The sequence below is a fragment of the Urtica dioica genome, chromosome 4 (assembly GCF_054948205.1).
Source record: "Urtica dioica subsp. dioica isolate 48M chromosome 4, U.dioica_male_clone48M_v1_H2, whole genome shotgun sequence".
Classification (NCBI taxonomy): Eukaryota; Viridiplantae; Streptophyta; class Magnoliopsida; order Rosales; family Urticaceae; genus Urtica; species Urtica dioica.
The window spans coordinates 4021336-4035026 of record NC_142759.1 but is presented as its reverse complement, the minus strand read 5'-3'; the positions used below and the strand labels follow the sequence as shown (position 1 = coordinate 4035026).

Sequence of the window (13691 nt, the reverse complement as noted above, 5' to 3'; positions counted from 1 at the left end):
GAATTTCCTTTTGAAGTTTCTCCTCTCGAGAGATACTTGATTGTTGCACCTCAAGTACACTCTTGTGTACTTTTTTGCTCATCTCATTTATTTTATCATGCGTGTGAAGACTCATCTCCAATAACATATATGTTCTTCATATTTTTCCATCTTGAATTTAACAAACTGTTGTAAGAAAGGAAGAAGTTAAAATCGATCATTTGTTAACATTACATTCACTCCTATTAAAATAAATATAAAAAGCGGTACACTTGCTCATCTCTATCATAATTGTTTACTTTTGTGCCATATTTCTACTAGTAACATATCAAAAAGGACATCACTGTGTCTCTTCTCAACTCGCTATTATAGTTGCAACTACAAATTCGCAGAAGTTCGAGCCCGAAAAATTTTATTTTAGAAAAACAAAGATCTACTAATAGTGACGGAGAATGTGGTGTAGAGGAGAGACTATCTGGTCGCAAAAAATTTGCCCCTTAATGCTTTCTCTGCAAACAAACAAAGCAAGAATAATCATTATTCGACCTAAAATATAGTAATTTGAATTACAGACGAACTACAGAGAACTAAAGCATGGCCAGTACAAGCACAGAAAGCCAAAAGGAAACAAAAATGCACACAGTAGAAAAGACCTAATACATGTTATAAAAAATAAAATAAAATACAAAACAGAAAAGACCTAATACTTGGCCTCGTCAAGTTATAACTAGAAGCCGCAAAATTTTGTTTCTGCAAATGACTGGTTTGCTTAAGTCATAAAAACAAGTTAGCTGGTTTAACCTAGAACCACTAATTTGATATACAATGGGTTTCTTTGTGGATTAAAAAAAAAATCAAGATAGGAAGTTCCTAGATGAGGAAGTTTTTTTTAGGAGGATATCTTCTTTGTAGGCCTCGCTTCACATTGCATGCTTATAATTTTTCCTTCTAGCTTTATATGTGGCAGCATTTGATGGTTTTAGTTTATTTTGCTTTGTTCATTTCCTCTTATAGCTTAGCTCATATGTGCCTCTTTAAGAGGATTATATTATCATCTTTCTCATTTCTACAATCTAATTCAGAATGACTGGAATTACCTTCTGCTTCCTGAGTTTTCCCGCTCCTCCGCTACCACCTGATCGTCATTTTCATCGTCAAATCCCAGAGTCTTGACCTCTTCATAGAAACTGTCTGTCAGACCGAGCAACCTGTGATGCCCACAAATATATAACAGTCATATTCGGCGTCTGTTTCTGACGGAAATAGGCTAATATTGTATTGTGCCAAATGGACGGTGAAGATGAATCAATCCACGAATAAACAAAGATATAACCCGTTTCTCGATTTCTTCAGCTGTTTCTCCTTCCTCTTCTCTTCCCTGGTAAGAGGAGCACGAATGAAGAGATCTTCTTCTCGCCGTGCGCGGTCTTCCATCTTTTCCCTAAACTTGGTCAATTCTCTGCTTTCTATTCCAATAGCATCACTGATCTGCATTTCGTGCATCAACCCCAAATATTGTACTCACGCAATACTCGTGTCTAATGGGTATCTCAAAACTTACCTCTTCAGGTCTACAACTCTTTGACATAATCACTCTGTCGGGCTTCTCGTCATTCTTGCCTCGAGCTCTTCTCTTCATCCATCGACGTAGGAGCTAATTTCGGAGGCGGATATACACTATCCTACAGAAACAGCCACAAATATTCAACAATATTGTGAGATATTGCTATGCCAGTAACTTGTCTCAGACAAGTATCCCTCACCTTGGCAATTTCTTCTTTTTTCGTGACAAGCATGTCAGAATTCCGGCGGTATCTCAACGGATCCTCCGCTTCGCCGGCTCTTTCGGGTTTCTTTTTACACGGTTCCACATTATAAACTGTGCTTGCGGAAACCTTTAAGGTCTGGTATTGGAGTTTTTTTGTCTATCGGTAGAATCTTTTTAAAAAACAATCTGATCTCGGAAAGACTCCGAACCACGGGATGGTCCTCGACCGAGAACCCTTTAGCCTTGCGAAGCAAGTAATATTCAATTGCTTGGCAATAACTTAGAAGCAATAAATGATTAGCTTCAAGATAGCTTAAGCTTATCCCTTCTGCCGTTGGAAACTGATCTGCCCTGACCTAATATTATATGTAATGGAGTTGATCAACGATCAATAACACATCAATAAATTAAGCACATTTCCATGTTGGAATCAAAACACAACACAGAATATCAACAAATCAGAAAACAGCCCTCCTAATAATTGCTTATGACATCACAATTAAAAAGAAAAAAAAAAAAAGGAGTAGCTATAGGCCAACTATCAATAATACCTTGCCAGTAATAGCTTGCACTTTGATTTCCACAACATCCAATCCATCTTTCATCTCTTTCGACACAGAAATCAACTGAGGAGCATCTCTAATCACAGGAAAAAAAAAATTAATATCGTTTTTGTTACTGATGATTTGAGCTGCAGAATTCGTAAACAAGAAAAATTGCAATAACGAAAAACAAAATCTTACTTTTCGATTCTTGATTTCGCTTCTCCGTCCATTAGGCCTGATAACAAAGATTGATCACCAAGCAAGAAATAATACTAAAATGAATAAAAGCGTACAGAAACACCGAGAGAGAGAGAGAGAGAGATTACTTGCAGGGATTGTCGCAACAATGGAGCCGCCAAAGGAAAAAAAAAAAAGTTGGACTGTAGTTTCGGGCCCATTCAAGGAAACTTTCAAGGAAATATTTCACAGGTATCTCATTTGAAGATGATAATTTCTAAAATATCTCATATTTTCAAAACATCTATATATACCTTATTTTTTATATTCATAAGATTTTGTCCTTATTCTGAATGAAACTTTAAATAGGGACAAAAAGATCTAAATAAAAATGTAAATAGTAATAAAATAAATTTTACACAACAAATAAAAAATATTGTGAAAGAGAAGGTAGTGTAGGTAATTTCTTAAAAACAAAACTCATTAAATTCAAAGAAAAATATTTTAGATTATCAAGTATTTAGTAAATGTATCTTTAAGATCGAGTTATGCCAAAATTCACTTTTTATGTTCAAAATTTTCAATATTATGCACGTATAATTATGACTTTGGAAGGAAAACAAACGTATAATTATGTTTTACCAATTTAATTCAAGTATCATACACATGTAACGTTCGTATTCTCGCATATTTTTTGGAATGTGATAAACTATGAAATATATGAAACTAATTAGCTATAACTTTTAATGTTAAGTTTTGAAATGCGGAGTTCAAATAATATATTTGTAATGCAGATATAGAGTTAATATTCTAAAACTAAAAAGTTGCTCTTTAAAATGTTTGAGCAAATTCTAAGCATATATTTGTTATTTTTAATTCAGTATATGATCTTAAAAATAGGCATTGTCACAATTAGTTCACACCATGGATAAAATCTAAAATCGTGAGTTGTTATGCTAGAAAATGAGACCTCTCGTTTATAAGGTTAGAAATAACATATATAATCTGAGAACACATATCTGATATGATTATCTAATTGTAAAACATGAGGTAGAAAAAATAGAAAGAAAGAAGACAATGGTTTGGCATGCGTTTTTTCTTGGATGGTTCTGTTTGGTACTCTAGTAGCAACATAAGCCTAAAAAGCTGAATCTTTTCTTTTTTGAAAAATTAAAGTGAGACTGGCTTAACGGGTTCTTCTCCTCAGTGTGACCATACCCTTTTGATGAATCAATGAAAAAAGCTTACAAAAAAAGTTACCATTATATATGTATAACTCACACGCACCCTTTTTCATACTTTCAAATTTTAAGTACAGTCGATAACATTTATCGTACTTTACGTTCTTAATTCTACTTTACACGTTTTCATTTCTTAGGTATCGTATCCACATTTCTTTAATTTTATCGTTTTCTTCGATGATAGCCACCTTTAGTATGAAGCCCTCTAAGGTAGAGAGATAAATTTAAAAAAAAAAAAAAATTTATTTTGACATCTGAATATGGTTCGCGTGATGAAGCAAAATAATGATTTTATAATGTGGCATACTTGTATCGTATTGATGTGGGTGCTAACATTTAATTTGGATATATAATTTCATTAGCAAGTTCAGTAAGTTAACACTATTATGCATAATAGCATCACGATTATAAATTAATTCATATTTGGGCGGAGCAACGACATAACATATAAATATCACTTAGAGGACTTTATTTGAGTGTAAATAATTTTTCTCAAAGGGTTCGATTTCTTGCCGACTTGAATTGTTTCCTTCCTTTTGTATTTGGCAAGGACTCAAACTATTAGGCCACTTTTCCAAACTCTTACATTGATAGATCCAGAAAAATGCTCTTATTCTCAACTTCTAAATAAGCACAATTGGTATCATTAAGCAATGAAGGATGTTTAACTTTGACAACTTAGCTCTTGATCATATTAGCAAATAAAATATTTTTAATTGAGATAGAATTCTAAAATTACGCAAGACGATTCGTTAAAATAAATCTAGCTACTTCAAAATCGTTTAGTCTTTTTGTGAGACTCATTTTCAGGATCAGATTTGGCATGTCAAATATGAATATACGTCACCAATCGGGATATATTCCAAATGTTAGAAGTGGAAGTTCCACTTCCAATGACTGAAAATTTCAGTCCTTAACGGAAGGAAAGCTTCCGATCATTAAGGACCGGAATTTTGACTTATTGGAAGTGAAAGCTTCCAATCGATAACTTTTAGTACTATTCACTTTATTAAAAAATAAAAATAAAAATTAAACCTAAAATATGTTGTATTAGAAAAAAAATAAAAGATTTATATGAACAGCACCGGAAGTTACCGAAAATTTCACTTCCGTTCCGCATCCGTGAATAGTGACGGAAGGAACAAAATTCCAATTTTTTCCGTTATGTTTACTCAGAATTATATGCATGTTGGCATGCTCGTTGGAGTCCACAACATGAGTTGCTTGATCATCGCCCACAACACAAAAGACCTCGGTATAATGTCGGAGTGAAGTGTGACGGATACATCAAAATCGCGCACAATTTTCTCTAAAAAATGGAAGCAAAAAACGAGAAAAATAATATGAAAATAGAAAACTAAAAATAAGAACCCTAATTCCTATCTATAATTTAGCATGTCCATGAATCGAGTAAGGATGGAACCCCATGTGTATCTCAATAATATTTTATCATATCTTACACAAAACTTCTGTTATCATATCTCAATAAGATCTGATCATATTTTAACACCGGTGAATACATATTTCTCATACGGCATATTTTCAATTACCCGTGGTTATAATTAATACTATAATATTAGTAAAATCAAAGACGAGGTCTTCTACCAAACAAATAAGATATCTATGGTAATCTAATAAATTAAATTAAAATATGACATTATGTGATTAATTATAAGTTAAATAATCATAAAAGATCACAAGTAATTAAAGATAAATGTTATCCTCAACAAACTTATAAGAAAAGTAATAACAACAGAAAACCTTCGATTAATTGATAAAATAATTAGAATATATTATCGGCACTAAGGATATCCTAGATTTTAATGTAACAAACATTATGCTGTATAATTCACTAGCAGATTGAATTAGCAGATTAATTATGCTAACAGAAATGAAATGCACACTAGTGTTCATCTCTCCGAACTTGTAAATATATATTTTTCTTTGGTTTGGTCATATAGTCGTTGGGTTCTATAAAAGGCGTAGCGTGGGAATTGAGAAGGATAGAAAGTGGGGACGAAGAGAGAGGAATAGAGATGCCCTTTGCTGGTTATGATTGGCATTGACTTGCTTGTCCAAATGTCTTTGGAAAGTTCTCTTTTTTTAATGCCCTAAATGTGAGAGATTCTTCAATTTTTCCCATCTCTCTCTCTCTCTCTCTCTCGTACAGATTTCGTGGATTTGGTATGTTTGCCAACTCGAGAAGCACTAGAGAGATTTCTCTTCGTTAGCTTCCAATTTTGCTAGTTTCTAAAAAAAAAAAAAAAACCTACGTAGTGTTTCATCTTCCCAACAAAAATCCTACACCTTTGAAAAGTCCTTATCCTTTTTCACCATAGCTGAGATTCATATCTTGCTCTTATCAATATACGAAAAAAGAAAAGTTTTGGAGCAAAAAAAAAAAAAAAATGTTTTGGAGCAAAAAAAAAAAAAAGAAAAGTTTTGGAGCAATAAAGAAAAGAAAGAAAAGTGAATCCCATAAATATATGTATGTGGAATATTACATCAGTTCAAAACCTATATTATTGACGCAACCATGCATGGTATTCTTTCAAAGTGGACGTGTCACATGTCCAATATATATTATATATTTATATGTATTGTGTGTGTGTGTGTATATATATACATATATATATATATATATATATACTCAGTTTAAGCATTTTTCGAACTGGGAAAATGTGCTTGTCAACTGTCATCTTGAAAATCTTTTATTTCAGCTACAATATCGGAACCCATGGAATCAATATGTATATGGTGATGACAATATTCCACTCTTGCAAAAAAAAAATATTCCACTCTTGCTTCAAATCTCACATACATAACTGCGAAATCTTCGTACAAATTTAGACCTTGAATATTACGTGTCAGAAATAACAAATCTACTTCTTTTCAATGAGCATCGTCTACATTTGCATAGAAAAAAAAAATATACCGTATATGGATATTTAAAGCTATAATTGATTTCAAAATAGTACAGTATAGAGATACATATACATATATATAAATATGTATATATATAATATGCTATGCTGTGCGCCTGTGCCTCTATATATTTAATCATGGAAACCTGTGTTTTTTATGCTTGAAAGTTGAAATAGGATGTCTTGTTTGCAATACACAACAAAAATATAATCAATGTAACTTATTTGTTCTTTGTTCTATGAAGCATGTCTGTCAGTTTGGTTTGCATATATGACCAATAATCTTGTATTAATCTCTCAAAACAAATGTTTTATGGAAAATGTATGTAAAAAAACATTTCTTCTCGGTATTCTGATATATTTTGGCATTGAGAGAACTGACCGTATCTGACTTGTACAAAAACTTGAACAATAAGATAAAAGAGAAGATTCATTTGTTTATACATGTTGGGACTAATAACTTGAACATCTTAAAATATGACATAGCTCCAAAAAACACCCATTTAACAAATTGTCTTTCCTTGGAACACAAACATTTTGTTTGCAGTTGAGATGATAAGATTACATAATAAGAAATTGCCAAAAAAAAAGATAAATAAAAATCCTTCCTCCCTTTATTATAAAAATATAATATAAGAAATAATAACGTCTACTTATATTATTTTTATTTTGTTAAAATTTTCCTCGAATGTTAAGCTATATTACAATAATATTAATTTCTGATTACTATTTTGTTATATAACCCTAATACATATTATTTCATATAATTTATACCAATAATTATCAAGTGTGAGTCAATCAACATGTATGATTCTGAGGAAAAAAAAATCAACGTGTATGAAACACTCTTGGCAGTCATGGGGTCACAATGAGCTTTACTCTGCAATATCAAGCTAAAAAGCAACTATATCAAAGTACTACTCGATGAAAAGTTTTTTACAAAATTATAATAATAATGATAATTGACAGCAAAAATAAAAAGTAATCATCCTAATTTTATTTTTTCCTCTGTATCACTGGGGAAAAAGAGGCTTTATTTATCAGCAGGTGAATATCACGACAAAAAGAGAGACCTGGCCATCTTACCTTACTTCAGTCTTTTATCTTTTTTATTTCCTTTCCCTTTTTTTTTGTTTTTGTTTTGTTTGTATCGATCTTGGAAAAGGTCAAACTTAATAGCATATTTTATTCCGAGGATTCTGAGACAAACAAGAGTTTCTTGGATACTGAAGGACAATTTTGGTATCTCTTAATTATCCCCAAAAATGAAAAGAAAAGCGATTTAGACAAAGAGAAAGCTAACAAATCCTCATTTGCTTTTCAAGCATCCAATGTCTCCTTTTTTTTCCCCTCCTTTATCCTTCACCTTTCACCCCTTTTGAGGTTTTCAAAGTTTTTTTTTTTTTTTTTTTTTTTTTTTTTTTTTACTTAAGTCATTGAAAACTATGGTTAACGATATATTTCTATTAAAAAAAATTAACTCAACATGTGTTTCTTATTGATAACTATACGTTAAAATTCTTAATGGAATTTTATACTTTATTTTAATTGAGTATGTAAAATTCCATTGTGATTTTAATTGACAAAAAACGACTATATATTACATGTTTCCAATTCAAATAAATATATATATTTGTTTTTACTTGTCCAATTTAAGATTCTTCAGATTTTGTAGTTTTAGATGGATATACACACACACACACACAAATATATATATATATTGTTACGGGATAAATTAGTCAGACTCCGACCTGGCTAGTCGGACTACCGAGCAGAAATACGAATCCAGCACCGAGCTCAGGTTAAGTAAACCCAAGGGTCATCCATTGAAAAGGAACGAACCGTTCATAAGTTAAGAACGAAACCCACCGATCAGAACTTCGAAGAGAAGAGAAGAACGTGGGTCAAAGACTAGTCAAAACTAATAGAAAACATGTTTCAAGCTCTAAAACGCACACCTCGACGGTTCAGGAACCGTCGAGGAGCATTAACCGCCCACCTCCTAGAGAGGCGAAAGGCAGTTACCCATAACCGTCCAGAACGTGGGATTGATCACCCCACGTTCCTCAAAATAACCGTCAAGGACACGACCAGATGAGTATAAATAGAGGCAGCAGCACAGAACGAGAGAGGAACTTTTTTTAGACACTTTCTGTCACTTAGAATCCCTAGAAAAACATTGTTCTCTTGTATTAGATTCGTCTGTATAAAGAGAAAGTCTTGCCTAAATTACCTCTGTACTCGGAGGCCTTGTACTCGGAGTCAGTATATTTTCGTGAGATATTGTTGTACTAATTTTACAGGTCAACAGTTGGCGCTAGAAGGAGGGGGAACAGCTGAAGAATATGGCTAGTCCGTCCGCACCCGTGAACGCTGTCTCTAACCAGGAGACGGAGATAGAGCACCATAACCGCACCCTGCCTCTCACCTCGGAAGAAATAGCTGAGCTCCTTCCGGAACCCAGCCTCGAAGAACAATTCAGACAGATGCAAGAGCGTCTCTCGGTCTTAGAGGCAAATAACAGGGACTTGAAGAGAAGGTTACAGGCAAAAAGGGTCACACTGCGAAGTGCAATAGTGATCCCAGATGAAGAGCCCTCGCACCGATCAGGGAAGGAACCCATCGGGCAAGATCCGCAGGTTAAGAAACCTCGGAAACATGCCAGAGATCGGTATGAGAGGATGGAAGATGTTTCTGAGTCCGAAAAGGAGCAGTACAGTCAGGAAAAGATTCCTGATCGGTACCAGCCCAGCATGGACAAAGGATATTCAAGCACTTTCAGGCACAGCTTAGACAGCTCGGAGACTGAAGACAGTGCAAGCACCAACAAAACAAACCTTAGAAGGTTGGAACGTCGGATTGAAGAGGTAGCTCTAGGTCAGAAGGAGTCTGTTCCGAAGGTTGGAGAAGCTATCTCCCCGTTCACGGCCCGCGTGTTAGAACACCCGTTGCCTGATCGGTTTAGGATGCCAAGCATCCCAGTATACGACGGAAAGACCGACCCGGGAGACCATATAGACACTTTTTCCTCTTGGATGCTGCTGCAAGGAGCCGGACCAGAAGTTATGTGCAGAGATTTCTCTATCACTTTAACTGGCTCAGCCAAAAGATGGTACAGAAAGCTAAAGCCAAACTCCATAGGATCCTGGAAACAGCTGTCTAGAAAATTCATGGAACAGTTTGTCGGCTCCAGTTCAGGAAAAACTCCCAAAGAAAGGCTGCTGGCGGTAAGACAAGCCCATGACGAGTCCCTAAAAGATTTTATTAATCGATACTCGGAACAAGCACTTCAGGTTGACGATCTGAACGAAGACTTTAAGCTCTTCGGCATCTCTTCCGGCGTCCGAACAGAATCAGAATTCTGGTGGTCTCTTCAGAAGACTAGTCCAAAGGACTACAACGATTTCTTGAAGAGAGCTCAAAAATATATCAACGCAGAAGAAGCGAGGCTGGCGGCAAGAAAAGCAAAGCCGCCGAAGAGCTACCGAGAAGAGCATAGGGAACGACATTCTGAGGACCACCGCCCACCAAAGAAGAGCCGGTCAGGAGCAGGACCTCTGAAACCTTTTTCCAGTAAGTTCGACAAATATCATAAGCTCAATACCCCGATAGAGGAGATATTTAGTCTTACACAGGACAAGGAAGATTTCCCCAAGCCAAAGCCGATCAAGAAAGATATCTCGAAGAGGGATAAAACAAAATATTGCGCTTTCCACGCGGACATCGGTCACCGTACTGCCGATTGTTTCAACCTCAAAGAGGCCATAGAAGCCCTGATCCGAAGAGGAGCATTGAAGAAATTCAAGGCCGAGCAAGGGGAGCAAGAAGAGCAGAAAAGAGAGGCATATGCCGAAATCTCACTCATAGTCGGAGGACCACATGTGGGAGGAACATCAAGGAGCGCTCAAAAAAGCTATGTGAGGGAAGCCTACGCAGGACCCCGGCAGATCTTGTTTACAGCCGAGCAGAGGCCTAACAAGATAGCCAAGTCTAGCTCGGAACCTATCACCTTTACAGCAGAAGATGCTCGGTGGGTGATGTATCCTCACAACGACCCATTGGTCATTTCGGCCTTAATCGGCAACAGGAACGTACACCGGATTTTGGTGGACACTGGAAGCGCTGTTGACGTACTCTATGAAGACACATTCAACAAGATGGGTCTTAAGCAAGACGCGTTGGCTCCTTCCCCCGAGAATCTCTATGGCTTCACGGGAGATTCAATCCAGCCCAAGAGATTAATCTCACTCCCAATAACTGTGGGAGAAAACCCGAGGAGTAAAACCATCAACACAGCATGGATAGTGATCCCCGGAAAATCTTCATTCAATGCGATCATTGGCAGGCCCACCTTGCAGTCCCTCGGGGCCGTTGCGTCGGTGGAGTATTTGAAGATGAAGTTCCCTACCGAGCACGGAATAGGTGAAGTAGTCGGAACTCAGGCTATCGCAAGGAGCTGCTATGCGAATTATCTCAAGGAGAGTCAGGACAAAGATGTTCACAAGGTTATGATGATCGATCCAGATTTTGACCCACGCCTCCCGAGCCGAGAAGAAATTGGCCCAGGAGACGAAGTCGAGGAAGTCGCCCCAGATCCAAATCAACCTGAGAAGAAGCTCAAGATTGGAAAGTATCTTGAATCAGGTACCAAAAGTGACTTAATTACTCTCCTATCTAATAGTTTAGATATATTTGCTTGGTCGCAGTCCGACATGACAGGGATAGATCCTCAAATAGCATGTCATAGGTTAAATATAGATCCTAAAGAAAAACCTATCAGACAGAAAAGAAGAGCTTTAAACTCCGAAAGGTATACTGCTCTGAAGGAAGAAGTAGATAAACTAATTTCTAACGGATCAATAAAAGAAACTAAATATCCTAAGTGGGTGGCCAACCCCGTCTTGGTTAAGAAACCCAACGGGAAATGGAGAACTTGTGTGGATTTTACAGATCTGAACAAGGCTTGCCCAAAGGATAGTTTTCCTATGCCGAGAATTGATCAGTTAGTAGACGCCACAGCAGGTCATGAAATCCTAAGTTTCATGGATGCCTACTCTGGCTACAATCAAATCCCTATGTACGGTCCCGACCAGGACCACACGGCATTCATAACTGATCGGGGGTTATACTGTTATACGGTAATGCCTTTCGGGTTAAAAAATGCTGGAGCAACATATCAAAGATTAGTAAATCGAATGTTCGCCGAATTACTCGGGATCACAATGGAAGCATACATTGATGACTTGTTAGTTAAGAGCCGAAAAATAGTTGAACATACGAATGATCTTAGAAGATCATTCGACTTATTAAGGCAATATCGCATGAAATTGAATCCTCTAAAATGTACATTTGGTGTGTCCGCAGGAAAATTCTTGGGTTTCATCGTTCATGAACGAGGCATTGAAGTGAATCCAGAGAAGATCACAGCCCTATGGAACATGAGACCACCACGAAACATCAAAGAGGTGCAAAAATTGACGGGATGCATAGCTGCACTAAGTCGCTTTATCTCTCGGTCTACCGACCGAAGCATTCATTTCTTCAATATACTCAGAGGCTCCAAAGAATTTGAATGGACCAAGCAGTGCGACGAAAGCTTCGAATCTCTAAAGGAACACTTGGCATGGCCTCCGACTTTGAGAAAAGTACAGGAGGGAGAGCCCTTGGAGATCTACCTAGCCGTCTCGGAGCATGCAGTAAGCTCAGCACTAATCAAGAATGAGGGAAAACACCAGGTCCCGGTCTATTATACTTCGCGGCGTCTTAACGAGGCAGAAGGAAGATACCCGGAACTCGAAAAGCTAGCTTTCGCCCTCATCACTGCTTCTCGGAAGCTAAAACACTACTTCCTTGCACATCCGATTACGGTCCTCACCAATTTCCCACTGCGCCAGGTGCTGCAAAAGCCTGACGTATCCGGAAGGCTAATGAAATGGTCAATTGAGTTGACACAATATGATATACACTTCAGCCCCCGACCAGCAATAAAAGGACAAGCAGTCGCCGACTTCATTGCAGAGTTCACATACAGGCCAGTCGAATTCCCGATTTGGGACATGTATGTAGACGGAGCAGCCAACGAAAAGGGGTCCGGGGTCGGAATTGCGCTATCCAGTCCAGAAGGAGACAAGGTAAAATTCGCTTTAAAATTCGATTTTAACACTTCAAACAATGAAGCTGAGTACGAAGCTATGATACATGGGCTGCAAATAGCAAAAGATTTAGAAATCAAAAAGCTCAAAGTATATTCGGATTCTCAGTTAATTGTTAATCAAATGAAATGTGAATTTCAGGCAAAAGGCGAAAAGATGTCGCTATATGCCGAGAAGGCTAAAAACTTAGCAAACGAATTCGAACTTTGCGAGATCACTCAAGTCCCAAGAGCCATGAACGTAGAGGCCGACGCGTTAGCAAAGCACGCTACTCAAGGATCAGACTCAGAATCAATCCCAGTGATCAAAATTGGGCAGCCCAGCATCGAGCAGGCCACCCACGTGCTTCATGTCGAGCAACGAAAGTCTTGGCAAACTCCGATCAGGAAATACTTGCAGCAGGGAACTCTACCCAACGACAAGAACGAGGCTAGAAGTCTGAAGTTCAGAGCTGCCCGATATTTCCTCGAAGGTCAGAATCTCTACAAAAGGGGATTTTCCCAAGCTCTACTCAAGTGCCTAGATGAAGACGAAGCCGAATACGCTCTCAAAGAAATCCATGAAGGGATATGCGGAAGTCACATCGGAGGCGAAGCATTGGCGCAAAAGATCATCCGACAAGGACTCTACTGGCCGACATTAAAGGCCGATGCACGGCACATGACGCAAAGATGCGTCAAGTGTCAGAAGTTCTCAAACATCCCGAAGCTTCCACCTAATCCGCTCATCACCCTCTCATGCCCGATCCCATTCGCAGAATGGGGAATAGACCTAATCGGAGCTTTGCCAACAGGCCGAGGAGGATGCAGGTACGTGATTGTAGCCATTGACTATTTTTCAAAATGGGTTGAAGCCGAACCCTTAAATAAAATAACGGCCCATGCAATTGAGAAATTTGTATGGAA

The 13691-nt window shown here is 37.4% G+C and overlaps 1 pseudogene across 1 annotated transcript; it reads right to left on the bottom strand.

Annotated features, from left to right (window-relative positions):
- Positions 1-137: 137 nt before the first annotated feature.
- Positions 138-2614, bottom strand: LOC149399460 (uncharacterized; annotated as a pseudogene). The gene is made up of 7 exons (XR_016296589.1): positions 2491-2614; positions 2299-2386; positions 1743-2103; positions 1541-1661; positions 1313-1467; positions 1077-1187; positions 138-488 (listed from the first exon to the last, which is right to left on the bottom strand). The product of XR_016296589.1 is annotated as an uncharacterized LOC149399460 (transcript).
- Between the last annotated feature and the right edge of the window lie 11077 nt (positions 2615-13691).